This window comes from Ahaetulla prasina, chromosome 1 (assembly GCF_028640845.1).
Source record: "Ahaetulla prasina isolate Xishuangbanna chromosome 1, ASM2864084v1, whole genome shotgun sequence".
Classification (NCBI taxonomy): domain Eukaryota; kingdom Metazoa; phylum Chordata; class Lepidosauria; order Squamata; family Colubridae; genus Ahaetulla; species Ahaetulla prasina.
Genome location: NC_080539.1, coordinates 327,575,851 through 327,602,996, shown reverse-complemented (window position 1 = coordinate 327,602,996; position 27,146 = coordinate 327,575,851). Strand labels below are relative to the sequence as shown.

General features: G+C 39.2%; 1 protein-coding gene across 11 annotated transcripts in view; it reads right to left on the bottom strand.

Annotated features, from left to right (window-relative positions):
• The window catches only part of FLRT2 (fibronectin leucine rich transmembrane protein 2), a 108,710-nt gene extending 84,358 nt beyond the window's left edge, over positions 1–24,352 (bottom strand). Inside the window, exons 1-3 of one of the 11 annotated variants that reach the window (XM_058162492.1) lie at positions 23,749–24,352; positions 16,473–16,548; positions 10,684–10,757 (exon numbers count right to left, since the gene is read on the bottom strand). The gene's annotated coding sequence lies outside the window, so the exon portion shown is untranslated. Of the gene's footprint in view, positions 1–10,683; positions 10,758–12,054; positions 13,906–16,472; positions 16,549–19,458; positions 19,795–23,748 lie in introns of those variants that run through there. The other 10 variants (XM_058162487.1, XR_009152636.1, XM_058162493.1 and 7 more) reach the window with 10 other exon arrangements.
• Positions 24,353–27,146: the final 2,794 nt, after the last annotated feature.

Below are 27,146 nucleotides of genomic sequence, written 5' to 3'. Positions count from 1 at the left end.
TAGTTCTACCACACAAAAGATGGATGGATGGATGGATGGATGGAAGGGAGGGAGGGAGGGAGGGAGGGAGGGAGGGAAGGAAGGAAGGAAGGAAGGAAGGAAGGAAGGAAGGAAGGAAGGAAGGAAGGAAGGAAGGAGGCAGGCAGGCAGGCAGGATCAAAATCAAGAAAATCCAGGAGCAATTATAGATGTTACATTTGATTGAACAGTAACGGATGTTCAAGAATCTCCTTCTCTTCCTCAAAAAAAAATAGTAGAACCATTATTTAGAAATAGAAATCTAAATTCTATCCAACAATAACTAAGCAGTAAAAGAGCAACCGTTGGGAAAATGTACCCCAAAAGAACATAAAAGCAAAACTGAAATTATTTAAGCCTAGTGCAGCTCATTCAGAAAATTCCTTCTAAGGTATATTGTTGATCAATAGTCACTACCTAGTATGTGTCTTTTTTAAAAAGGTATAAAAATAAGGACACTTCACAGTTAATACAAGGTCATGTGTGACTGTTGAAACAAAGCAGTTCTAAATTCATTCTACAAAATTATTTACTGCCTCATTAGTTGTTAAAGAGACAGGGTCAGAATTCCTTTATCATTAGTAGATTAAGACACTGTGGTGGCAACGATGCTGCCAATATGAGGAATTCTAAAGGTCCCTACAAAATCATAAAACCATAAGGAGCTTTATGTAAACTTATACTTTACTTGGAACCAGAAACCCAGAACTTTGTCAGATGATTTCTCCAAACTCTGATTGAAGACCACCAATAAAAGACAATATCATCTCTACAGGTGATTGAAGGCTTATTTGAACTATTGTCAAAACATATATTTTAATATTCTCCCATATATATCTTCCTGTAATTTAATCTCACTAGATCTAATTCTACTTCCTGAAGGGGAAAAAAAGTCATTGCCATTCTTTTGTGTGGCAGTTCTTGAGGATTTGTTGGACTCCAATAACAGAAATGAGTGTATGATTAAATGTTTTTACATTCTTAAAATCCCGGCACTGTAATATTCAGCTAAAAGATCTCACATAACTGTGCTGGGAAATGATACTTGCTGAGTTCTCAGACACTACTTCCAGCACTTTCTATTAACACCTGCCTGCCATAGAGTTAGACCCTTCTTAAACGTGCATTTAAGCTGTGCAACTTCTAATTACAGTGGCTCTAGAAACAAACGGCTTGTATTTCATAAGCATAATTTGACAGAATTATATTGCAGCTACATGACTGATGTGAAATGGCATCTTAAAATTTGCCATTGTCTGTCAGCAAAGGATCTAGAGAAATATTTCATTCAGGACTTCCAGTGAAATGAGAAATTCTCCAATGGGATGGTTTTCATCATTACTTTTTATTTTATTTATTTATTTATTTATTTATTTATTTATTTATTTATTTATTTATTTATTTATTTATTTATTTATTTATTTATTATTTAAATTTTTATACATTTAAACATTTATACATTTATACATTTTACACATTTCTTCCTTTTGCTCTCTTTTTTTTAAAGGAATGTTATTCTTGTAGCAACCACAAGCCTCTAGCAACTGCGTTGGGCCCTGCGCAATGTCCCTGCTCCAGAGTCCCTTCAAGGTACTATGGGGAAAATGAAAGTTTCCACAAAATAGGAAAATGAAACATCCGTAACCACAACAAAATGTTCAGGATAGAGGAGAGTAGAATGTAAAAAAGAAGAGTTACTGAAGTACTTTCATAACTATGACTGAGAAATGTGGATTTAGTTCTAGCTGTTCCTTTCCATTACTTCCAGCAAGATTCTTTCTACCATATCAAAAGTGTCTTAGCCATTCTGCTATTATTCAGCAATCACAGCAGGAGAAGAGAAATGCCTTCCCTAGAGAAGCTAGAATGTTAAAACCAGAGAGAACCTGACTGCTCTTTATTTTCCAAGCCATGGTGTACTTCTTACAAGAGAAGACATTTAACTCACTAATCCCAAATGGTTAAAATTTAATGCAAAGTGCCATATGTCTACAGCGATATCCGTAAAAGCCATTATACCTGCAATCTTCTGACTCAGAGACAGATGAAAGCCTGGTAAATTTTTCAGAGCCTTCTTAAATGCCCATAATGATCAAATGTGTATGAGAAACCAGTAAAAAAAGATAACAGACTGTATTCTAATTGTCAGGAGGGTGTTTTTTTTCCCCAGAGTGATCAGACGGAAGAGAAAATGATTAAGAAACAGGAGCTAAAATATAAATAGATTTCGTTCTAGTCTGGGGGTGTCAAACTCAATTTCATTGAGGGCCACATCAGGGTTGTGTTTGACTTTTGGCGGCCGGGTGGGCATGGCCAGTTCGACATCACTTGTGTCAGGGGCCCTTGTGGTGGCCTGAGAAGCCCTTCCGAGTTCCATTTTCGCTGACAGAGGGTTGCAGGAGGCTGTCACAGCTGAAAACAGAGCTCGGGAGGACTGCATGCAGCCCTCCCGAGGTCCATTTTCACTGGCAGAGGCACTGCAGGCCGGTCCTTCGCTGTTTCCAGGGCAGTCCCATAGGCCAATCTAGGTACCCCATGGGCCAGATCCAGCCCCGGGGCCTTGAGTTTGAGACCCCTGTTCTAGTGGATCAATCTGCTATTGGAAGCTCCCGTTTATTTCACTGCAATGTGAATCTGCAGTTCTTGAAGCAAAAAGCATTTTTTTTCACACAAATTTTCCTATCGTGAATATACCCTAACTCAGATTTGTTAAACTTTTAAATGGCTGCATTGTGTGCCTTTAGATTAAGAACACAAAACAGGAAAATAAGAACACAACAGGGCAAGAGAGAATGAATTGCTATACTTTTCCATTTTTGTGTAATATCTAGGTTCAACTGCTATAATGTGATATATATGGAAATTTTTTTGAAGATTGTTTGAAATCTTTGATTAATTTAAAATATAGCAGCCAAGCTGCTAGTTGGGACGTTTTAAATTGAATATGTTTTGTCAGTTCAAAAATTATTCCCAGATGAGCAGTTTACTTTAAAATGAATTTTAAAAAGTTCTAAGGAAGACCTAAGGAATCATTACAGTCAAACAGACCTATGCAGCTGCTGACAGCCTATTCAAATTATTTACCCCAGATGCAGAATTCTTCGTGCATCTGGGGTAAATACAATTCCATTAAGATATTTTATATGAATTCCTCCTGCTAAGTAGAGACCCTATTAAGAAATTCTTTATAGAGTCCTAACAGTGTTGTTGTGCCAAAACTGTTCAACATGCTCAAGAAAAAGGTAAAAGAGGTACAATATAGAAAGGAAATGTTGTATACAAACGCATACTTTATTAAAAGCCAGTCACAATGCTGGAATTAGTTAACACTTGAAACTATGCCTTAGGAACATAAACAGAGGTTAAGATGAACTATACATTTCACTACCAGTATAAAGAAAATATAATATCCACAATTGTACAATTATAGTCTAGATTTGCAACTTGCAGCTATGCAGTTTTGTAAGACTTCCTGGGTACTTTTGACATATTTCAATCTTATCAGACACTTAAAAGTTTCTGAGGCTGAAACAACTTAAAAGGAGTTTATGATATCATCCTTAAACTTTTGTGTATTTTTGTGTATGTGCGCCTTTCATTCATTGTGGATTCCTGACAACTGCCTGAACTAGTCTCCACAGTTTTCTTGGCAAGATTTTCGGAAGTGGCTTGCCATTGCCCTTCCATTCCCAGCGCTGAAAGAATATGATTGGCTCAAGGTTACTCAGCTGGCTTTGTGCCTAAAACACAACTAGAACTCAGACTCCCCATGTTTCTAGCCAAGTGCCTTAACCAGTAAATCAAACTGGCTCTCTTGAACAAAATAGCTCAGTGCTATTATTGCCATATAATGGGTACTATGCAGATTTGGCTTAGCATCCTGGATCAAAACCTCCATATATCAGACAGTATCTTCATAATTCTTGAATCAAAGCTTCATTGTTCCTTATTTATTGCTATAAAAGATTATCAAACACACATCAATGTAATGTTCCCCATGCTATAATACATAGCACACAATATGTGTTTACATTATGGCCTTTATAAATGTCTATCCTCATGGTAACCACAATTATCTTAAAGAAACACATCTCTTTATGCTGTTAAGAAACAAAATGTGCTTGAATGCCAAAAGTCATAATCAGGTTTTGGATCTGTTACAACTATGTTTGTTTCAGTTTAAGCATAATAGATCCATAAATATAGCATGCAACCATAAAAATGCATTGCTTAGTATATGGATTACAGTTGTGACCAGAATCAGTTTTACTATGGCGCTGTACTTTTTTTCCCCCTTGAGTATTAAAAGGACTTGACCAATCTTGGGGTGGAGGAGTTTTGGAAGAGGGTACCAGAGATACTATTTGAGACTCACTTCTGGCAACAAAACAACTGGAATCAGCCCAGTTTAGTTAAGGAGTTTATTGAAAGTGGGAATTAATTTTGGCCTAAATCTCAAAATAATGTTGTTGTTGTTGTTGTTGTTGTTTGTTTACATTTATATCCCGCCCTTCTCCGAAGACTCAGGGTGGCTTACAGTGTATAAGGCAATAGTCTCATTCTATTTGTATATTTTTTACAAAGTCAACTTATTGCCCCCCCAACAATCTGGGTCCTCATTTTACCTACCTTATAAAGGATGGAAGGCTGAGTCAACCTTGGGCCGGGCTTGAACCTGCAGTAATTGCAGGCTACTGTGTTCTAATAACAGGCTTCTTAACAGCCTGAGCTATTCTGGCCTATTTATATGTTGATAAATGAGGGGACACAAAAATTCCCCATCCTGAGCAAATTTGAAGAAAAACTAGATACACACAGCACAAACAAAATCTTCAACTCACATTTGATTAGATTGAAAGAATCAATCTATTTCAGTATCTACTTCATCATGTCCTTTGAGAGTACAATTAATCCTACATGTTGTTAGAATTATATATTGCCTAGAATACAACCAAGTCTGAAGATATCTATTTAAAAGTAGACTGAATTCTTAGGCAATTCTTGCTTTCAGTTATTGTAATAGCAGCACAAATGTGCTAATGAATTTGTGGATGCAGCAATGTATTTTCTATAATAGCACTGTGGGGGCGATCATTTCTTTGTAACTTTCATTTACAAAACAGAAGGCATCGTTACAATTTATGAAGTGCTAAATTGATTATGACTGCACCCTGCCATCTAGGATTCTTAAGAAATCTCAATATTTTCTCAAATTGTTAAGAAATTAAATACTCAGAATTAAATACTAAAACAAATCCATCTCTGTAATAGCTACTGTATTGTTATCTTCTATACTGTTTATTTTTTCTTTTGCTTTATTTTTTATTAATGAAATTCATATGCCACCCAATTCCAAAAAGACTCTAAGTAACTAACAATAATGCAAAAATAAAATAACAAGAAAAAGGAACGAAATTCCAAAACCAAGAACAATAAATCATTGGCTTAACACACAAATAGGCATAAAGAGGGGACTCACCAAGTTATCAATCTTGAAAGGATTTCTAAAACAGCTGAGTTTAGGTCTTTCCTGAATACCCATATAGCTGCTATTCAACAGGTAGAAAATTTTCTCTGATCATCATCATAGATTTGAAAAGTACCCATTCCCTAGATTATTTTTATCCTATGTTGCCTCCAGATGTTCAAGATGGTACAGATAGCACTCCCTCTTCCAATATTTTTCTCCCAAACAACTATTTTCTGAAGTAGGGTGGAGAGAGACAAACAGTGGTCCAGTGAGCTTTCATGGATGAAGATTTTAGACCATGCTGATTTTACTATTTTACTTAAATAACAGTGCAATCTGCCTTCCTTTAGATGTCTTTGAAACTTATCAATGTATGTACTAAATAACCACGTTCCATATGTTTTCCTTTGGAAGAGAAAGACATTGGCAAAGGCAAACAAAAGAGTAAATTTACAACCACTAAATATGAATGTCATGTTTTATGGTTTCTCGAATGAACTGCACTTAGTGTTTCAGAATTTTTTTTGGCAGGAAACCCCCCCACTCACCCTGTATTTAAAAACTGCCTCATTGACCTGATCATTGTCATGAATTTTTGTACCCCTTCTATATCAGGATACAGAACTACTTTTAAAAATCAATGGTCTTTATTCATTTTCAGTGGAAGTTATGCATAGTTCTTGGCAGTACATTTGGTCTGCTTGCAAAATATGTTCATTTCCCTCACCTATCAATTCAATACAGGTGTTTCTGGATCAGGACCAAATTGATTTCTGTGATAATATCAAGTTAAAAGGATGGCTATTTGGGTGGTATCTGTCAAAAGAATGTTTTCGTATCAGGACTCCACATAGCAGACTTAATTTTTAAAAAGCTTTTTAGTTACAACATCAACCCACAGAGTATCTGACAGGTAGCTTGTCAGATCAGTAGACCCGAAACAGCACGTACTATAGGCATGTAAGCACTGCTTGTTCATTAATGAAAATGCAAGTTGCTATCCACCACATGATGCAGAGATTAGAGAAACGTACTACAGCAAATTTAGAAATTCAGTATAAGCAAAAACAAAAGTTTGTTTTTTTTAAAAAAAAACACCTCTTACAAGAAGTTAGCAGTCCTACAATCTATTTTTTTATTCATTCATTCTATTCTATAGCTGCCCATCTCAACCAATAAGTCTGGATGGCTTAAAATTCAAAATATATATACTAAAAAAAAATTAAAAAAAGATTTTAAAACAAAAATACCCAGAATTGACTTGACAGGGAAATGGGCAGCATATTAAACAAATAAGCTATAAAACCTATCCAAAATAAATATACACAGCAGCCCAGATACATGGCCAGTTAACATTAAAGGCAGGAAACAGAGCCTTTAATGAATTCAGTGCCCAGGCTAAAAACACAGCCAAGTGCTTAAAGCCTTATGAAAGGCCAATAGGCATTGGAGTCATTCTAATTTCTATGGGGAATATATTCCACAGAGCAGGCGCTACCGCAGAAAAGGCCCGTGTATTAGTCCCCACCAGTCGACATTCTTTGGCTGACAGGATCTGCAGCATGCTAAATAGAATTAGACAGGTAGAGACTCTTAGAAAGAGCCAATTCCTTAGCTAATCTGGTCCCAAGCTATATAGTTTTAAAGGGAAAACCAGCACCTGGAACAGCATCCAGGAACATACCAATTATTAATGCAGCTTATGCAGTACAGGTAGTTCTTAACTCACAACAGTTCATTTAGGGACCATTCAAAGTTACAATGGCACTGAAAAAAGTGACTTATGACAGTTTTTCCCACTTACGACCATTGCAGTGTTCACATGATCAAAATTCAGATCCTTGGCAACTGATTCATATTTATGACTGTTGCAGCTTTTGTAACGTTCTGACAAGCAAAGTCAATGGGGAAGCCAGATTCACTTAACAACCTTGTTATTAACTTAACAAATGCAATGATCCATTTAACAACAGTGGCAAGAAAAGTCGGGGTAAACTCACTTAACAAATGTTTCACTTAGCAACATAAATTTTGGGCTCAATTGTGGTTGTAACTCGAGGACTACCTACAGTGGTATTACATGTGCCTTACATCTGGTACCATTTATTACCAATGCAGCCACATTCCGCCCCAGCTGAAGTTTCCCAATGCTCTTTAGGAACAACCTCTATGCAGAGCCCATTGCAGCAGTCTAAGCAGGAGGCTACAATAATACTTTGCAGAAAAGGTTTAAAGAATTATTTAATGTGAGTCATGTGGTATCCTACCTTGAAAAGCACAGAACTATTTAAAGATATTATATTTTGTTTGAAGCCTCAGAAGAATAACTGAAGAACTCTGCAAAATTCAACTGATGAAATGGGTCTAAAAACTAGCAAAGAATTACCATCACATCATAAATTAAGAATACATGGTCAGTTCCTGGACAAATAGCTCCTTCTTAATGATTACAGTGACCATAATGTCTTAAGAGCTAATATTCTTGTTTAATGTTTAGTCCCTGACACAGCTTCAGCTAACATTTTAGCTGTTTCCCAGAATTGCTAATTTTGATTTCTCTCTGTTTTAGAGCATGCAGCGAATATTTGGGGAGGACATAAGTAAACGGTTCCAGTTTGTAACATGGTTTCAGGGGAAGAGGGATTTCTTTTTCTTAGCTTCTGGTTCCTTTCTTTGGAAACTTTGCCTTCAGTTTTGAATTTGGGGGAAGTTTAAAATTGCTGAATCATTTAAATAAGGACTATTTGCTTTGTTAGACAATTATTCAAAGCCCTAATTTTGAGTGGGAGAAGTCCCCTTTCAAATTGCTAAAAGGTAGGAAGATTATGATGCACTGTGCTCAAGGGAAAAATAAGTAGAGAAAAATGAAAAATGGAGAGTGTACAAGTAGGAAAAAATGCTGCAATGAGAGGCAGATGATAAGGAAATGGCTATTTTTCCATAGCAGTTCTGAAGATCACCTGCATTTATCCAAATTCAGCATTTTCTAAAGCAAGCTCTGTTTTTTTAAAAAGGAATCATACATGTTATTCCATATATTTCACAGTATTTCAGTACTTCCTAGCTCAAGAATTTTATAAATGCAGGCATGCAGCACAAAAATTGATATGGATTTTTCCTTGCTGAAGGTGATTTTTTCCATACCAAGTATGTGGTAAACTCTTAGGCTTGTCATAAATTTGTTGTGCAATTTCTTGCAAGCTGCCAAGAGCCCAGCAGGAGCCAAATCATCATAATCATCTATTTAAATTGAACACGGTATTTTTTTGAGTAGGGATTCAATCTCAGTGTAAACTCAGAAATCACGCATGGCACTGAAAATTCTTACTGCACATTCCATAGATCACAGTTGGAGACATAATTGTTAAATGTCTACAGTGTCCCACAGTCAAGAGTAAATCGGTGAACGCTTATCTATGTATTTAAGGTAGTGTATGGCATAGATACATAAGCCTTTTCAGGCAAATATCCACATATGGCTTTCCTGTGACATGTTGGAAGATCATATTCACCAAGACGTGGGGAGGGCAGGAGAAATGAATGGGTGAGGCCAGAACAAAAAAGTGACTTTAATTTAATTAAGGAATTAAAATGTTATTTGCTAACCTGGAAGAGAATCTATCAAAGACTGCTTTCTTAATGGAATCTTGAGTGGTATTAGCTTTATTTCCTTAGCTCAGTCAATCTAATGTCTTCTCATAATGCCAAACGTATCATTGTTTTTTACTTGTAGACTGCCTAGAGACACCTAGTGAGACAGGCAGCATATAAATTTGACAAATTAATAAACTGGCATAATTTTTTTAACACATCTGACAGATGCCAGGTTGAAGATGACTGCCTTAGTCCACCTTATCTTAAGTTTAATGTTACTGGGTGGGTGGCTGCATGGACAAAAAAAACCATTAAAAGTATGGAAAATATTAATTATGAAGATTATGAATTATGACATACGCCAGAGCTCAGCTCTGGTGCATGCCAGCTGATTTTCAGGCCTTCTGGGCCCACTGGAAGTAGGGAAAAAGGCTGTTTCCCATCTCTGGAGGGCCTCACGGGATGGCGAGGAAGGCCCATTTTTCTTTCTCCCCAGGCTTCAGAGCCTTTCTAGGAACTTGGGGAGGCCGTAAACAGCTTTCCCCACCCCCCAGAGGCCCTCCAGAGGCCAGAAATGTCCTGTTTGCCAACTTCTGGTGGGACCGGAAGGCCTATTTTTTTGCTCTCCCAGCCTCCAGATCCTTTCTAGGAGCCTGAGAGTGAAAATGCCCTTCCCCATCCCCCTGGAGCCCCTCCAGAGGCCAGAAATAGCCCATTTGCCAACTTCCAGTGGGACCTTCATGCACTGGGTTGGGGCGCATAGAATTATGGAGGTGGGCACATCCTACAACTTGTAAAATATTATTGTTTATGAGATATTGATGGCTAGAAGGAAACACTAAAGAACCAAGTATCATAATTAGAAAATGCATTTCATCAAATAAAGATTTCATAAAGATTTAATGAAAGGAAACACTAAAAAACTGAGTGTCATACAGTAATTAGAAATCCACCAGATTTGATCCAATAAAGATTTCATCAAAGTCACTGAGCGATGAATAGCTGTGGATCCTGCAGTCATCATGGCCAAACTGATTTATACAGGTACAAAGCTGAACAAACGAAGGGCAAAAAAATATATATTTTTTCAATAAGGCACCTCCTTTTTTATCTTCTGGTGATTGCTGAAAATTTTAAATTGTAGCACTCTGTACTTTTAAGTCCAATCCATCTACATTTAGTGAAAATATTTCCTTATTTGGAGATCTAGAATTACATCATATAGAATTGTGCTGGGATTAAAAATTTTTTTGCAAGAAAACAAGTCTGGATAAATCAACAAACTCTATCCCCCACCACTCCTCCCCGACACTCTTGCCAGGGCTGCTGGCAGTAATTCTAAACACCTCATTTATTTTAAATGTATAGAAATCTTCTGTGTAGAGTGCAGGCCTTAGCTTTTGGCATTTATACATTCCTTCTCTAGAGAATTAGAGTATATGTAGAATAGTTCTGTTAAATGGTTGCAGGGACATAGCAATTAAGGTCAATACTCTTATCTAAAACAGTGGTGCAATGTAACTAACAGTACCTGCATACAGTGAGGGAAATTCCAAAAAGTTGCTCCAAAATGCTTAGGTTTTAAGAAGACTATTACCTACCCTATCCTTTACTGCTATTTTTCAAACTGCAATTTATTCCAGTGTAAAGACAGTTTTTGTGCAGCATGACATTCCTATAATGAAAAGTAATTGAAATTTCAATAGATTGTAGAAGTAATTTGTCAAATAATAACAATAACAATCCAGACTATTTCAGTCAAACATGTGTTTTGCAATATATTGAACAGCAGCTTATTTTAAAAACAAGATAAAAAAAAGAAAAGCAAGGTATTTTCACTTAGCACACTGGCATCAAGCCAAAGACAGTCCAAGCATTACCCCTGAGAATCACTGGACTGATGAAAAGAATTTGCAGGATGTTTTCATTCCTCTGCCTGCATTAAACTTTGTGTTTCAGGTATTCTATACAATTTTGATTTGGTGAACTACATCAGAACAGATGCACATAAAAGAAATATCCTTGTACTCTATAGAAAGAAAAGTATTTTTGGCATCATATAAAATAAGGATCCCAAAAAATAATTGCATATTATAATTAACATTATCCTTCGGGTAAGTGTAATGTCAGAAGGCCAATAAATTGCATAAACAAATAAAATTAATATATATTCTTGGAAAGATATATCAATTAATACTTCTATATCCAACATTTAGCTGTAGTACCTCAAAAAGTGTTTCTACCTAGGTATGTATGTTCAGATTTATTAAATAGTACAGCAAAAGATAAGTATAAAATTAGTACCAAGCAATATCCAACATAGATATTGACCATCAATCTACTTCACTGGTATCTTCTAAAAGAGTAGGTACTAAAAAAGGAACATGATTTTATTTCTTTTCAATCATTACTTACTACAGAGATTGCAGAAGTTTAAGTTCATGTGGAAATGGTTTTTTTTACTGAAATCTTGGCAATTGGTATAGTTTGAAAATAGCACTTTTTTTAAAAAAAAATTCTAGTTCACAAGCTTTTTTTTCATTCTTCTTTCTGAAGACGACAATGGCATTCGATTGCTGCCTTTGTTGAATAATTGTGAATAGAAAACCTTTGCTTATATTCTTCAAATCACTCAGATTAACCCACTCTTGTCTAGCATTGATGTAGTAGAAATTAATAACAATGGAACCAACTATGTTAAAGAAGTTTAGATTGTAAGATCCTGTAATTTTTCCTTTTTTTTTTACAAAAACTGAGATAAGGAGATAAGATTAATGATTAACACAGGGTACAAGACTCTGATTATACAGAATTTATTTTTCAGTGGGCCAACTTTCAATGTCAATACAAAGACCAGTTCTATGTGACTAAACTTGGCTATTTTGCACTGCCAAGAGTCCTGTAGAACTAGGTGGCCTTAGAAATGAAATGAAATAAACAGTGGGCATCCATTCTATATCCTGTATAATCAATGTAGTTTAACAATGTCTAGCTCTTCACAGCCTCTAGCGAAAAGAAAGAAAAAGGAAGACATTTCTGGTTGATCCCGATGGGCCAGGATGCTGGTTCTGTCTTGAAGGAAAAAAGTTTCCCAAACCAAAACCAACTAATATGTTTCTTTCCAGAATTCAACTAGTATACTGCAGATTTCAGTCCTTCTGCATTTGTAAGCTTACACAAAATGTATCCATAATTCACAGTGAGTGTGTTTGTGTGTGTAGGATAAAAATGTGTTTGTCCTGGACTCTTCGGAGAAGACTGATAAGCAAGGTTTCCTGAGTGAAAGTGCTCTGTCTTTGAATAATAAGACAATATCCAGAAAAGATGCAAAAGTGTTCTGAATATCCTATTTAGGCATCTAGCTTATGCGGTTGACTATAAGCAAGCTGTGCAATCACCATTTTAGTTATTAGAATCAGAAGTGTAAAAAGAAGTTACATCTCTCCTCCTATTTTAAAATACCCAGAGTGGTCTCACTTTCAGCTGTTTTATCTAAATCTATTAAAAAATCCTTGCACTTTCAGTTCTACCATTTGATAATTCATTTACTGAGAACTAGCCAACCCATAAAAGTTAAACAGAAGTGGAAAGTTTCTGATTCCCCCTCAGCCCCCTGTTGGGTATACTGGGTATATTTCCTTTATTTTAAACACAAATGGACTCATAATAGATTTAGGATTATTCAACAAAAAAAAAAGAAGAAGCAGCAGCACTAGAAAAGTAGATGTAAAACAACAATAACTTTCACCCTTTTCTAAGTATGAAAAAAAAAACTGCAAGTATCTTTCAGTATTTAACTGTTGGCATAGATATCTGAAAATCTATAGATGGCCTGATCTTTGGAAGAAGAATTGGTCTGGAAATAAGTTTGGTATCTTCTTGTACTATGGTTCTATGATTAAACAGCTGTCCAAACGAATAACTTGGTATTTCAGGATTAAATAAATATATCAATATTATTATTGATATATCAATCAATTAACCTACAATTTCAAGATGTCTTTTAATGAAAGACAAAGCACTCTGAATGTGATCTGAGTTGCAAACTTGATATTAATTACTTTGCCCTTTAAAACACAAAATTTCTTTCAAATTTTGTTGGCCCAGAATGCGGCTTCTGTCTTAAAGGAAAAGAGATAAAAAACAGATTCATGTGTTGCTTTGACAAATATTTGGTAAATACTTTCTCAAGATAGCATGCAATTATTTGTGATTCGTGTTGGTTCGAATACATAATGGTCAAGAAGCTTGAAAGTTGAAAGGCACAATAAACATAGGCACCATTTTCAAAGCATCTATATTGTGCTGTATGAGCTAGCTGTATGCCAAATTTGCATGAGCCTTCCCTCACAAGGCGACCTATGATTTTCCATTTGTTTCTGTTTGAGAATGACACGTTCCACCAGCTGCAGTTGAGAGGCATGTTTGGCACCATTAACCCATTTCTATCCTGATAAGGTCCTGGATTTTGTTTCCATTCTGGGCATTGACCTTTTACATCTGTGGATCTTGTACTGGCTTTTCAGAAAGTTCACAGCAGCTATCTTAGGAGATATTTACTATACGTATGCACTGATTCAGATGGCACAAAAATATCAAAAAAAAAAAGAAAGAATCTGGGAAATAAAGCTTGACACCATTTATAAGCAATTACTTTGGGAAGTGGAAAAGCTTGATTTGGAGTCTGGTCTGAAGCAGTTTAGTCTGTGGCTTTTATACATTTTATACTCTGGCTCTTCATCACCGTTTGACTGCCTACCACACTTTAAAGTAGCTACAATTTTAAATCAAGCTTGCAGTAATTCAATGAAATATGCCTGCATCTAAAAACAAAAGGGAAGACATTGTATGTTTTTAGTGGTGGAAGAGAAAAGTGATGTACATTTTCATACAAACTAATAAAAATTAATTTTCATTTTATTGAAGTGGTAAGAAATTATTTTTTAACAAATCTATATCTCAGAATTTCTCAGTGCAATTGTCTCATCAAAAATGTGTTTTATCTATATAAATGCATGTATCACTAAAAGGAACATACAAAATAAGAAAATTGCTTGCAAAAAGTCTTATCAAAGTAAATACATTTGTACAGGGATTTTTCAATGCTTAAAATGAAATTGAAAAAGGAACAAAAACTATAATCAAAAGGGTTTTCAACCTGTCCACCCTTAGGACATTATGCTGCCATTATATTAACTATTCTAATTGTTCCAATACATTCATACAAAGAATGGAAGCATATAGAATAAACATGTGACTTTATTCAGCCAGTCTTAATAGGATTTCAAGAAAGTATTTGATGCTGTTCTTAAAACATGGAAAATTCTAACCAATTAAGTAACACAATATAAACCAGGGGTCTCCAACCTTGGCAACTTTAAGCCTGGCGGACTTCAACTCCCAGAACCCCCCAGCCAGCAAAGCTGGCTGGGGAATTCTGGGAGTTGAAGTCCGCCAGGCTTAAAGTTGCCAAGGTTGGAAACCCCTGATGTAAACTGTATGCCTGTTCAAAATATATGGCTTCGTAGCTGCAATATGTTCCGTGGGATTCAGTTCAAGGCAACTTCTCTCTAAATTGGACACTTTGTCCTTAACTTTGAAAAGTCACTTTAGTCTTTAAATGAGTAAATTGATTCTGGTGGTAATAATACACAATTTATGCTGAACTGAGCATCAGAGAATAAATTAATCAGAGAATAAATTAATTCCATAATCAACTGTTTAAAAGAATCAGAAATAAAACATTCTGCAGTTTCTGATACCATATGAATAAAAGTTTATCAAGAACTGACTGTGTAATTATCAAAACTAGTTAAATATTGTTTTCAAAAATTTTGGGGAAACTTTTAATTTCTGTGATAGTAGTCACTACTCTATAAACTTCCACAGGAAAATACACTATTAATTTATCAGTTGATTACCTATCCATAATAATTACTAAGGACCCAAAATCCCCTATATATTATAACATATATGGAAATATTCCAATGAGAGTTAAGCAAAGACTAATCTTGTAAGAAGTTAAGCAGCCCCCCTATTCAAAGCACAAACAAAATATGGTGACAGGTATTCAGAAGTATTGGGAGTACAGAATTCAGGTTGGCATCAATAGTTTTGACAATTGAAAGACTGGAATCTAAAGTGCATTATCATCATAAAATTTTATTTGAATTGAAAAGAAATGGGTTCAGCAGTCTCAGAAGAAAAAGCACAACCAAAGTTTTCAGAATTCTCTGCTTCAGTCCCTATTGATTAATCCCATGTAATCAGTAGGTCTGTTCTGAATAAATTTTTAAGTCAAAATCTATGTGGAGAATAAAGTAGATTATTCCTTTTAAAATTTTGCTTATCCCAATTTATATGCAGAGGAAAAGTATCCCATTAAACTAAATTAATGAGGTAATTTTAAACTAAGAAAGTAATGCAGGTCTGATCCCACTGAAAGCAAAAGAAGAGGCTTTTAAGAAGCAGATTGGAAAGCAGACAATTATTCTTAATGTTTTAAATTAAGGATGTTTTCAAATTGCTTGAGAAACACCTTCAAATAATGCTAACTATAACAAAGAATTTTGTGTTATAAAGATCTCACTAGTGCTGACTTTGGATTCGTTCAAAGAACTATGTCAGGAGACGGAATCAAAGAGAAATAAAGCCAGTTAATTGTGTAAATCACCAGCCAAAGACCAAAGAACAGGAAGATCACAACAACTTGGGCCACTGACTGAAAATAATAAAGTGCATTGTACTAACTAAGCATTTTACGGGTTGACTGAACTTGAAAAAATTCTGGCAAGACTGGATTATTTCCCTTCAGGGTGCTAGTCTTTCCTAGGAAGCCAAAATGTTTTGTTCTGTTTTTAATTTATGTTAAAAAGAAATCAAGTTATAAGCATTAATTCTTTTTTTAAAAAAAAAATTAAAAATGAATATACAGCTTATTTAAATAAATAATACATCAGTCTGGAGTGCAACTATTTAGAATAGCCACCATGAGTTCTTTTTTTTTTTTACCTCTTTCTCATTTAAACATAGAAAAAAAGGGGGCAATTATTAAACTTGGGCATTTTTAAGCTTTTCTGATGTGAAGTAAAGGAAATGTGTCAAAGAATAAACAGACCTACTTAAAAAGAATATGGTCTTCTGATATATTTAATGCCACTATATTATTCAGCAGTAAACCCAAAACATCATTTGCTAAATGTATTCAATTTTCAATTCACATTAATTATCTCAGTCATGAAATATGGATCTGGATGTAGGCAAGAGACAAATTAGTACTGGAAAGCTGGATTTAATAATGCTTTAAAAGGGAACATCTGTTAATAGCAATGCATTCCCTTGATCACCCGCTTATATTCACAGCACAGGAAAATTTGTTTTAAACTATTACCTAAGATCATGCTTCTCCTTTATTCAGATGCTGATTATTGTACATCTTCACTAAGTAATTTTCCATGGATATGTTCCTATATGGAAATAATATGTAAAGTCATTTAATCAGCTGAACCTTTGGAACAAAGAAAGATTGCCAGATAGCTCAAACTGTATATTGTATTTTCTGACTGTAACAAGACAACCTGTCCCTACAGAACATTGTCCCACTGGCTGATTTTCTTCACATATCAAACAGATCCAAGTTAGCTTGTATTAATTGACAATACAGCGGATGCTCTGACAATATACTTGAAAATAACAAGCAGGGGAATCACCCTAAGTTATTATCAAGACCCCAAGCAGTTTAACTTTCTCTCTTTCAATCTACTGCATAGAAGAAAAAGTGACGAGAACATGCATTGATTCTGTATACTTCTCACAGATAGAGGTCACTAATGGACTGAATTTGAATCACTGTGGCAGAAACCACAAAGTTATATGAAGGTAATCCAATGAAAAAATAAATTCATTTTCACATTAGGAGCAGGGAGTACATTGGTAACTAAGAATCTGCCCTTCTTAAAACCAAACCTTTATTTTTAGAGGAACGATTTTTCTTTATTTGGAAGTTGCAGCAGAAGAAAACTCCACTATAATTCTTGAACGCTGGCTTCTTTCTTTCCTATATTCCTATTTACCTATGCTGTCTGACAATTGTAAATATATCTGTATTCCTGATTCTTGCCTGAAATTGTAGACTATGGCATGCATTTTCATTGTGAGTACAGATGTAGTTGTCTGCTGCAGATAAGACTATTTCTGTATCAAACACTTCTGCCGACCAGGATGTGGTCATGCTTTAGAGAAAGAGTTCAGATTAAAATTACAGAGTGAAAGCCAAAAGTAGATAAAAATAACATTTCACAATCATTCTGCCTCTCCCACTTATGTACATTCCAACAAATTCTTTAAGTACTGGATTTCCATAAACTGTCCACAGTATTTTGACTGGAGACCAGATTGGAAGCAAAATATTATATAAACTAGATAGACAGTCAGTCAGTTAGAAGTACACTGATCGCTTCCTCTCTTTCATAACTACATTTATTATTTTAAAAATCATATTTTTGTTAGGTTTATATAAAATATATAAAAGTACAGTGCTAGGCCTCATTAAGGCATCACAGGAAATCTGGGGAGTTGGTGGACTCAAAATAGGCTTTATGGCATTCCTTCAGTAGTACAGTAGTGGGAGGAATTAAAATAAAAAACCCAGATCACAAAAGGAAGGTATGAAAGGCTCAATAAGCAGGCCGAAAGAAGAGCTTTAGGAGCCAGAGATGGAAATTTACAAGATTTAGCCAACTGTACATTAAGATAATGACCTCACATCTGAACATTTAAAAAAATAGTTACACAATCGTAATCTTTTGGATATTTTTAATAAAATTAAGTAAATTACAATTCTAAAAGAAAGGCCACCACTTCTGAAGGATTGCCATTAAAGTTTTATTCCTGCTGAGCCTAAGATTATCTGCTACTGAATTGTCTTCTAAATTAGCAGAACCCATCATATTCTTTTGCTGTAAATGTCAAGGATGTGTAGCTTGCATAAAAAAAAAAATACCTAGTACAGTCAGCTATGTTTGACAAAATATACATAATTTGACCAAGGACCTGTTTTTTCTCCAGATGGATTCCCAAATAACTCTGCAGAGATTCCCAATACACACCTTTCAGGGAATAAATCTATGAATGAACTGAGAGGTCTTTCTTTTATCAAGGCATTTTTGAAGACTGTCAGGTTCTGTTGCTGCAGAAGATTAAGTTTCTGCTCTAAATTGGTTTGATTGGTTTGTAAGCACAGGGGAGCTAAAAGGCAGTAAATAAACTTCTGGAATATAAATGCGTGCAAGACCCAACAGATGTTTTTTCCATACATTAAAATGCCCTCTTTCTAACCCAAACCAAAGCAAAATAACCATAAAAAAGTGTGTGTTGTGTGAATAAGGGATGGGGAGAATCAGCCACTATAGAAATCTAATCAGCACTTTCTATATGCAAGCAAAGGATTTTGCATGGATTTGTGCTTTGGAGTTCATTAGCTTATTTAGAGCCTTAAAACACATTTCCTCCATTAAAATTAATTAAAAGCTCCTGTTGACTGATTCTCTATTCCAAAGAAGAAAGTTGATAGCTTCTCCCTTAGTTTTCAGCTGGCATTTTATTTAATCTATGCTTCTGCAGACCTTTTTTTTCCAGCAAACGTCCTTTTGCCTCTTAGCCTGATCAAAGTGATCAGCTCTGACCATGGTACATGAAATTATTCTGCTGTGCATTTGATAGACCTGAAATGCCATTTCTGCCTCCTCCTCCAAGCCACCAAGGCTATCTTTATTAATGAGAATCTGAAGAATACCAAGGTGGTTTAAAAATAATTGTAATATCATACAGCCTGTCGGTTTTGATGCCTAGATCTCCTTAGGCTTGGAACTACTCCATTTGTTCCTTGGTTGCAACTTGTCCCTCTCCCCCGACCCACCATCATTGTGGGAAATATTCCCAGCCATTCAAGATGCACAGCCTTGGAGCCTGGTATCACAAGTTGTGGGGTGCTAAATGGCCCAGGGAAATAAAATAAAAAAAGGAGGGGGGAGAATTTAGCAAGCATGCTTCTACCTACATCCACCTGGGTTCTCACACTCTGGATAAGAAAAACAGGGAAGTATGTCTAGCTTCGAATGGCCGCCAGTTCCTCCAGTTGTCAGACAACTGGTTCTGCCTACGTGTAGGTCACTCTTTCACACACACACACACGAAAAAAAAATCTCTACTGAGGAAAGGAAGCAGTAATCTCTTGCCACCTTGCTGTCCAGCCATTCGTTTACTAGGGGGTGGGAGGAGGGGGGGGCTCTGTTGTAATAGTCTGGCAAAAGAATCAACCTGCATGAAGTGGGGAGAAATCGCTGAAACGAGAAGACAGAAGAGACGCTCAACTCTACCTGGCAGGTCTGGGTTAAGAATCCACCCCCGACTCCAATGCTTATATAATCCCGCCGGCGCTTGTGGCCGAGCAGCACAGAGCAAACTTTGGCAGCAGCCGCGGGTTTCTCTCGGGCTACCTTGTGCAGGAGGGTCGACTGCAGTTTAGAAAAACAGGCGGGATCCCGACCTCGGCACCCTAATCTCCTCCTCCTTCTCTTCTTCTTCTTGTTCTCCCCCGAGGGCTGGTGGCGCTTGCCTCCGGTGCCGCTGCGGCCAGCTCCGGCTCTGCGGAGCGCTTCCTTCCCTTTTCTTCGCCTCGCTCTCCTACGAGGCAGCGACCACATCCTCCCCCTTTCTCCTCCAACGCAAAGCCTGGGACTCCAGCATCCCCAAGAATGCCCGGGCAGGCGCAAGCACGCGCGCGCACACGCCTCTTTTCCCACCTCCCGGTTGCGGAGGGGAGGGAAAGGGGGGGGGGAGAAGCAACGGGGCGCGCGCGAAAGAGGCGTCGAATTCCCCCCCCCCCCCAAGTCCAGCAAAAGGCAAAGAGACACCGAGAGGAGGCGCGAGGCTGCCGCGGAGCTTTTTACTTCGGGTCTTCGGAGATCAGATCACCCGGGGAGGAGAAAGCCCAAGTAAGCGGGGATCCCGGAGCAAATCACGAAAAGCGCCGGGCACTTTGCAGAAGGCGTCCGCGTGTGGAGCGGGAAACGTGTCTGAGGACCTGGTCCCTCTCTTTCGCAAAAGTCCCGGAGCCCGCCCTGCAGAGCGGCTCCTACGCAGGTTGATCTTCAGAGTAACGAAGTCCCGGATCCGACTATTCCCAGCTAATGGAAGCTGCGCCCTCCCCCCCCTTTTTTTTTGCTCGCTTGATACCCCGGGGAGATGTTTACAGTAATGAATTCAGCTGATAGCCATCTTGCGCTCTCCGCCTCTCTCGCTCTCCTGGAGTCCCTCCCATGTTTCTAGTTTAAAGAATGCTTGGAAGGCAGGGCCGTAACCTGAAAGCTTTCCAAGAGGTTTAAGATCCTTTAAAAAAAGAAGAACAAAACACCTATCACCCACCCTTCGCCTCTCCCCCTTCCGCAAAAAAACCTCCTTCATTCCATAGCGGTGTTCCTGGCCGGATTAGTTTCTCTCCGCCCATTTTATTAGTTTTTATTTTGTGGTGGGCTCATCTTTCAGATAGAATACGGGAGGCAGTACTGAGTAGTATCTCAAGAGCTTTTTTGCCTTTAACTTCTCGGCTTTGCCCCTTGTTTGCGGACGGGAGCGCTGGCGAAGTGCGCGCTTGCCTATGGTAAGGGCTTTAATTGACCCAACCGAGATTCCTTTGGCCAAAGAACGATAGAAAGAAAAGGCCTTACACCTGCTCAGAAAATCTTGGCTGAAGAGAACCTAGAAGTTTCCAGGTGTTAACGTTTTAAAATCCCTTCACCACCTAAAATACAACAGTCACTACCAATTAATTTTACTTGATAATTTTGAGAGGCCAAGAAGAAATTGAAACTTCACTTCTTTAGACTATCCTTTGAAAGAAGGGATTTGCAGCCAGTAGGGTAAACCACATTAGAGTAATTACGGTAGAGAAATTGGGGAAAAGAATCTCCACCAAAGAGGATTTGTACTCTAAGGAGCCTATAAATTCCCTCCTTTTAGGAAATTATTTAGCAAAATGAAATCAGGGAATAGACAGATAGCTCCTTAGAGAGCCAGAAATCACTTTTGTGTTATCTCCAGAAAACCAAATATATATATCATATGATAGTATCATATCCTAAATGATACTAATTTGAGTAAACCAGTGGAGAGGAAGAAGAGGAGAGACAGATTTTCAATCAACTACTCCAAATAGGAAAATGAGCACATTCTCACAATTTTAAAGCTATAGTGCTAATGCAGGCAACAGACAGGAGAGAGGTGTACCTACTAGATCTTGCTGTTTAAAATATGTTATCCAGATTGCATGCTTTACATTATTTTTTAATGCCAGAGGTAGTAGAAAATCAAACTGGGGAAGTTGATAAATGCCATGTGGTCTGAACTTTTGGAGAGATTTTATTTAAACATTGGAAGGCCCACACTACTTTCTATTCATTTTGTTTTCATCTCTTATCATTTAGCCTTCTAATGTGGTGGACCTAGGGAAGGTTGGGATATAATGCATGCATTTTTCTCATAATTTGGCAATGGCAATGTCAAACTAATAAACAGAACAAGTGGAAAAGTCTATCACAGAATCAACCCTACAGCAATTCTCAAATATTCAAATATTAGGTGTTAGCTAACATAAGAATTCCATGGAAAAGAATTCTGTTAAGTATACGAGAACTTATTTTAAGCAGAGGGTGCAAGCAACTCAAACCAAGAGACATCACTGCAGCAGGCTTAGAACATTCAAACATCTTTATTGTGACAAGCCATTTCTTCCTTGCTGATTTATAGCATCATCCTAATATCATTGAGGCTGTATAACCGTGCATTCATTATTCTTAGATCAGTGCAGCAGTGGTTGAATGACACCATATATCATTAGTGAGGAAATGGCCAATGCTATCTAAACAGAAGTCTTATACTGAGACTAAGAGATGGTTGGCAATATTTCACTCGTCTTTCTCCTTCTTGTAGGTGTTCACACAATCTTCTCAGTGCCTCCCCCATCACCCAGGTCAACACAGCAAACTAAGTCAGAGGATACTTTCAGTGGTTTAGTAATATGGCCTAAGAAAAATGTAGAGATAGAGGCTAAGAGAAGATGGCTGGTCAACTCACTGATGGCCATTTGCAAATAGCTAGCCAGGCAGTTACAACGACAGTATCTTCATCCTAGGCTAAGAAAGTGTAATCACCATGTGGGCCAGGAGTAGCTAGTATTTTGTGGGCCTAAACCGGGACCCAATTTGCTTCATGACTTATAGGGACTTGCAGTTCATGCCTCTGACCTGCACTAGCTTGGGAAAGGCTTTCTAATACATACAACACGTACAAAAAAAATAATAATCCCACAGCCAGGCTTGGAAGGGCGTCTGGGGCCAGACACGATCACTAGAACTGGCCTCCTGTCCCAACAAGAAGATCTCGGAGTGCCAGAGAGGCTCTGTTGCCTTCGCCAGTGTAAAGGAATCCCCGCCCCCCTCGAGGGTCCGACCCACTTCTTGGAAACACGAAATAGCTGGTGCGCTGCCGAGTCCCGGAGAGGGAGGTTCGGCGATCTGCTACACCCAGCTCTTGTCACTGGGAGAGCCTGGAGTTTGGCGAACGGAGCCGCCGCTGCTCCGTAAGAGCTTGCTTGTAGAAAGCCGCCAACCAATCGAGGCTCGAACTGTAGTTTGCCAGTTCGCAGGACCTCGGAAACGTGGAAGACTGGATGGTGGAAGGAGTTAATCGCCGCCCTAGAGCGCGGCGCCTCTCTTTTGCGGAGGTGGAAAAAAGATAATTCGCGAGACACGAGAGTGACTGATGGGGAAATAAAGGGGTTTATTTTCTTCAGCAGGGTAGTTGGATGAAAAAAAGAGGGAGCTAACTAGGAAAAAAAGGGTCCCAGATGGATTGAAGCACTCTTCCCAATTGATTGATTCTGCCCCCTTGTTTGTAAGGTCTTTGTTTCTTTACACATGGGATAAGGGGGGGGGGGGAGAAAGGGGAGGGAGACATTCCCCCCTCCACCGGTAGTCATCCTCTTTCTGAGTCAATGCATTTTGCTTGCCTGTAAAAATCCTTTGAAACTCACTCAAGCTGCTTCACGACTGGATACAGCCTGGTTTCAACGGCTCAACCAACAAGCGTACAACAGATACACCCCCCTCCCTTCCTTCGCTAAAAGCCCGGTGGTTTAGGAATGGAAAACACAGCTAGGCTAGCGACACATGCCAGGATCCACTTTTCGTGGATCTTTTGGAGAGAAGAAAACAAATAATTTTTGAGTGAGAAAAATCGATCCTTTCCATGCCGGCGTGTGGCGTGTTGTTTCAATGTGCCGAACTGCCCCTACCGAACTGAACCTGCCATGCTGAAAATCAAATTGGCAGTGACGAAAAGAAAAAAGAACCGGGGAGTGAGTGGTTTCAAGAACATCACAGCACCACCATCCCGCTCCTATTACTGGGTGGACTAGTCCTCGATTTTGCTAGACGCTCTCAAGAACCTAATCTCCTTCCCGCGGTCCTTCCTCCAACCGCAACTTTAAACTTTGGGGAAACGCGTTCCACGAAGTTCTTGGCTTTTCTGGATCGCTCGCGGTTGGGGGAAAAGGAAGCCCTGCAAGGGAAAGATTGATTGTTTGTTTGTTTTAAAGGAGGCCGTTTTACCTGTGTAGAAGACGGTCGCGCGGCTGGTCTGCAGTTGGATCTCACCCAAACCCCACTGGGTCAGGAAGGTGGACAGCGAAGCAGCTCAGTCCCGGCATTGTACTGGTTTAAGGATCACCGCCAAGACCTGGCTTGGTTCCATAGCTGGCAAGAGCCAAGCTCGTCCTCATAATCACACAACCGCTCCGAGCGAGCGTGAGAAGACGATTCCCCGGAGATGCTCGCTCGCTCCACCCGGGCTTTCAATCGCAGCGCCCCGCGACGCCAAGTCCGACTGGTACGCTTTGAAATCTTCTGCTCCCTCGTCCTCCGTCCCCAACAGCAGATTTCTCCGGAGAAGGATCGAAGTCCGGGGCCTAAAGCAAAACGCAGTTGAACGTCTTTCCCAAAGGAGCCGGAAAGCGAGAGTAGCTGCCACAGCAGCAGCAGCAGCCGCCACACGCCGCGTCGCCTTCCTCGAAACTCCGCCGTCTAGCAAAGAGCGGGAGGCAGCAACCGGCCGCTTAACCCTTTGCGGGGCGCGACGCTAAAGGAAGAGCGGAGCCGTGTTCCAACGTTCCTCCTGCCGGGGGACGGGGTTTTGTTATGACTGGCCCCACAGTATTTGGAGACAGGCAGGCTTGCTTGAGGAAGCGGCAGACACACACCACGCAACACGCTAAGGGGGGGGGGGAAGGCGGGGGGGGGTGGAGGAGGGAAGTAAAGCCCCACCCCGGGCAGAATGGCTTTGCGGATTAGCCGTCCCTTCTTCGAAAAGAAGGAAGGAAGGAATGAACGGCAAGAGCCGAACCGTGTCTTAACTCGGGAGGGAGGGGAGATCGAGTGACATCACGATTTAATGAACCTTCCCACCTGCTCAATTTTTCACCCCACTATTGTGCACCTGGTGAAAGAAAACAGTTCCGATCATTTCCCGGGACTAGTTTGCTCCCAAAAATCATTACAGCGCACGCCAAAAGAGTTTTGCCAAGGCGTTTTAGCTCAAAGCTCTTCCTTTCTCTCTTCTAATAGACCTAAGAGGAAACTAAAGTTTTACTTGACCCTCCTCGATCTGCTTCGCTGTTCAGAGATGGGATGCGAATTAAAAATTGATCGTCGCGTCGAGTACACCTTGGAACCCCCTTTGGTGACGTTCTCTCATTCCTACTTCACATTTCCTACAGCCTCCTATCTACCCCTCCATTTATAGAGCAACTAGGGTTTTCCTGCTTAATCCAGCTCCAAGCCATAATTGTTAAGCTTGCATCCTCCCTCAACCCCCCCTCCTTCCACCCACCCACCTCATTTCTGGTCAGTCTCTTTACATACTGTACGACCACGTTGGCTTTGACGTGCCAGTAGTTTAGGAGGCGTTGGGGGAGGTAAATGCATGTACATCACTATGCTCCAATTTACAATACACTTCATTGGCCAGTCTGGACGTCAAGGAGAGACTGGAAAAAGCTTTCTCCAGTTCAGCCGCAACTGAATTCAGAGACAGGAGGAATTTCCAAGCTGCGGCACGCATCTTGTTCCTTTCGCTGTCTCTCTTCCCAGTCTAATTCGAATCGGAGACCAGAAGGTGGCTTTGACTCTCGGGTACGTTTGGGTGGGTGAGGGGTGGGTAGATGTGTGTCCGTGCGCGCGCTCGTGTTGTGTGTACATTTGTTGGTGTGGTGGAAGCTTCGAATTCCTCAAGATAAATTCATCTCTGAAAACAAAACAAAACGGGAGAGGCAATTTGGCGAACAACGCGGTTTCTTCGGGACTCAAGGAAGAAGCTGTTTTGCAATAAGGAGCCTTGGGAGGCGAAAGGAGGGGTGAGGAAGCGCTGACGACCCAGGCGATTGGAAGGACCGCCGCTGAGTTTCCCTTGTGAAGAGGGAGGGGAAGGGAATCATCCCGTTGCCCTCGAGAGTTATTTTATCCGAGTTGAACCTCTTGTAGCAAGACCGTGGAAAGGACGGCAGGGCTGATAACGCTCGGCCGCTGTGCGAAAAGGACAAGGGAAGAGAGCCGAGCGGGAGCGCGGGGTTTGAACCGCCGCGCTGCAAATCCCTCGGCTTAGCCAAGGTGGCAGTAGAGCATCAGAGGCTGGGAGGAACGCGCGTTCGCTTTGCAGTTCGCAACTCCAGGGAGAGCCGACAAGCGAGGACATGTTCGCCTTAGCCGCCTAGCCCACGCTTCTTCCCCATCCCTCTTTTGCTTTCATGTGGGATGATTTGTCTCTCCTCTCCTCGCCGCTTTTTTTTGGTATTTATTTATCTTGACTATTGCTCGATCACTTAGCTTTTTAAACCCTGCTTTTAACACAAGTGCTGTTTTGTACTGTAATTCTTGTTCGGATCTTTTCCCTAGTTGGAAAAATCACCCAGGAGAGGTCGAATTGGATGTTGGAGCAGGAGCGGGCTGATGTGTGGCCCTCTCGATGTTGCTGAACTCCTATAGGCTCTTACCATTATCCATAAGAAAATCAACCAAGCTGCATGCAGAAATGGACCAAACAGGTGCTCTTTGTTGACCGATTAATCAAGTCATTCATAAGGCTGCAATCGTCTCTATACAAGCTCTCTTGGGTTTAATCCAGCCCAGCTTTCTCAGAGCCATCCAGTTTCTTGTTCAAGGGGTGGGGGGGAATGAAAGTCAGTTCTACTTTTTTTTAATGGAGAAGAAGAATTAACTCAAACAGAATCTAAAATAATAGTGTGAAATTCAGTCAGTATATAAAGCAGAGAAAGAAATCTGTGTCTCTACAGCTGTGGGAGAAACTACCCTTTCTGGCAATAATGGCTAGGCTGCTAGAGATACAGCTCAGCCCCTCTGTCCCTACCCCTGATCTAATGATGAGGAAAATATTGTTACCATGGAAATGGAGTGTGTGTGTGTGTCAGTGTGTGGGGAAGGGGGAACTATCGCTAAAGATTTCCTTCTACTAAAATAAAATAAATAAAGGGGAGGTGTCTGCTCTAGTAGAAAATAAGCAACCTTCAAAAGGCTACCAACTAAGTGATATCAACTGATCTTCAGCTGAATTAAAAATCACTGCAGCCTTCCAAGTATGGATGTTTTGCACTAGGTGAAAACAGTTCATACACAATTTTATAAATAAATAATTTATATTTTTATTAATAGCTCTTCTATTGAGCAGTATGAGCTAGCAACTGTTTTCCTTTCTATCTCTGTATTTGGCAAACATAAATAAAAGAAAAACCTGTGTTATTTGTATGAACAAATAATGTAGAATCTGGCAGAAAACCAGGATTAATATTGCATTGCCCTTGAATCAGAACACAGAACCCTAATAATAACTTGCTGCATCATTGGAGGTTTTTAAAAGGAGATAGGACAGCCATTTGTCATACAGGGCCTCCTGGCTGATCAGGGAGTTGGATTAGAAGACCTCGAAGTTCCTTCCAACT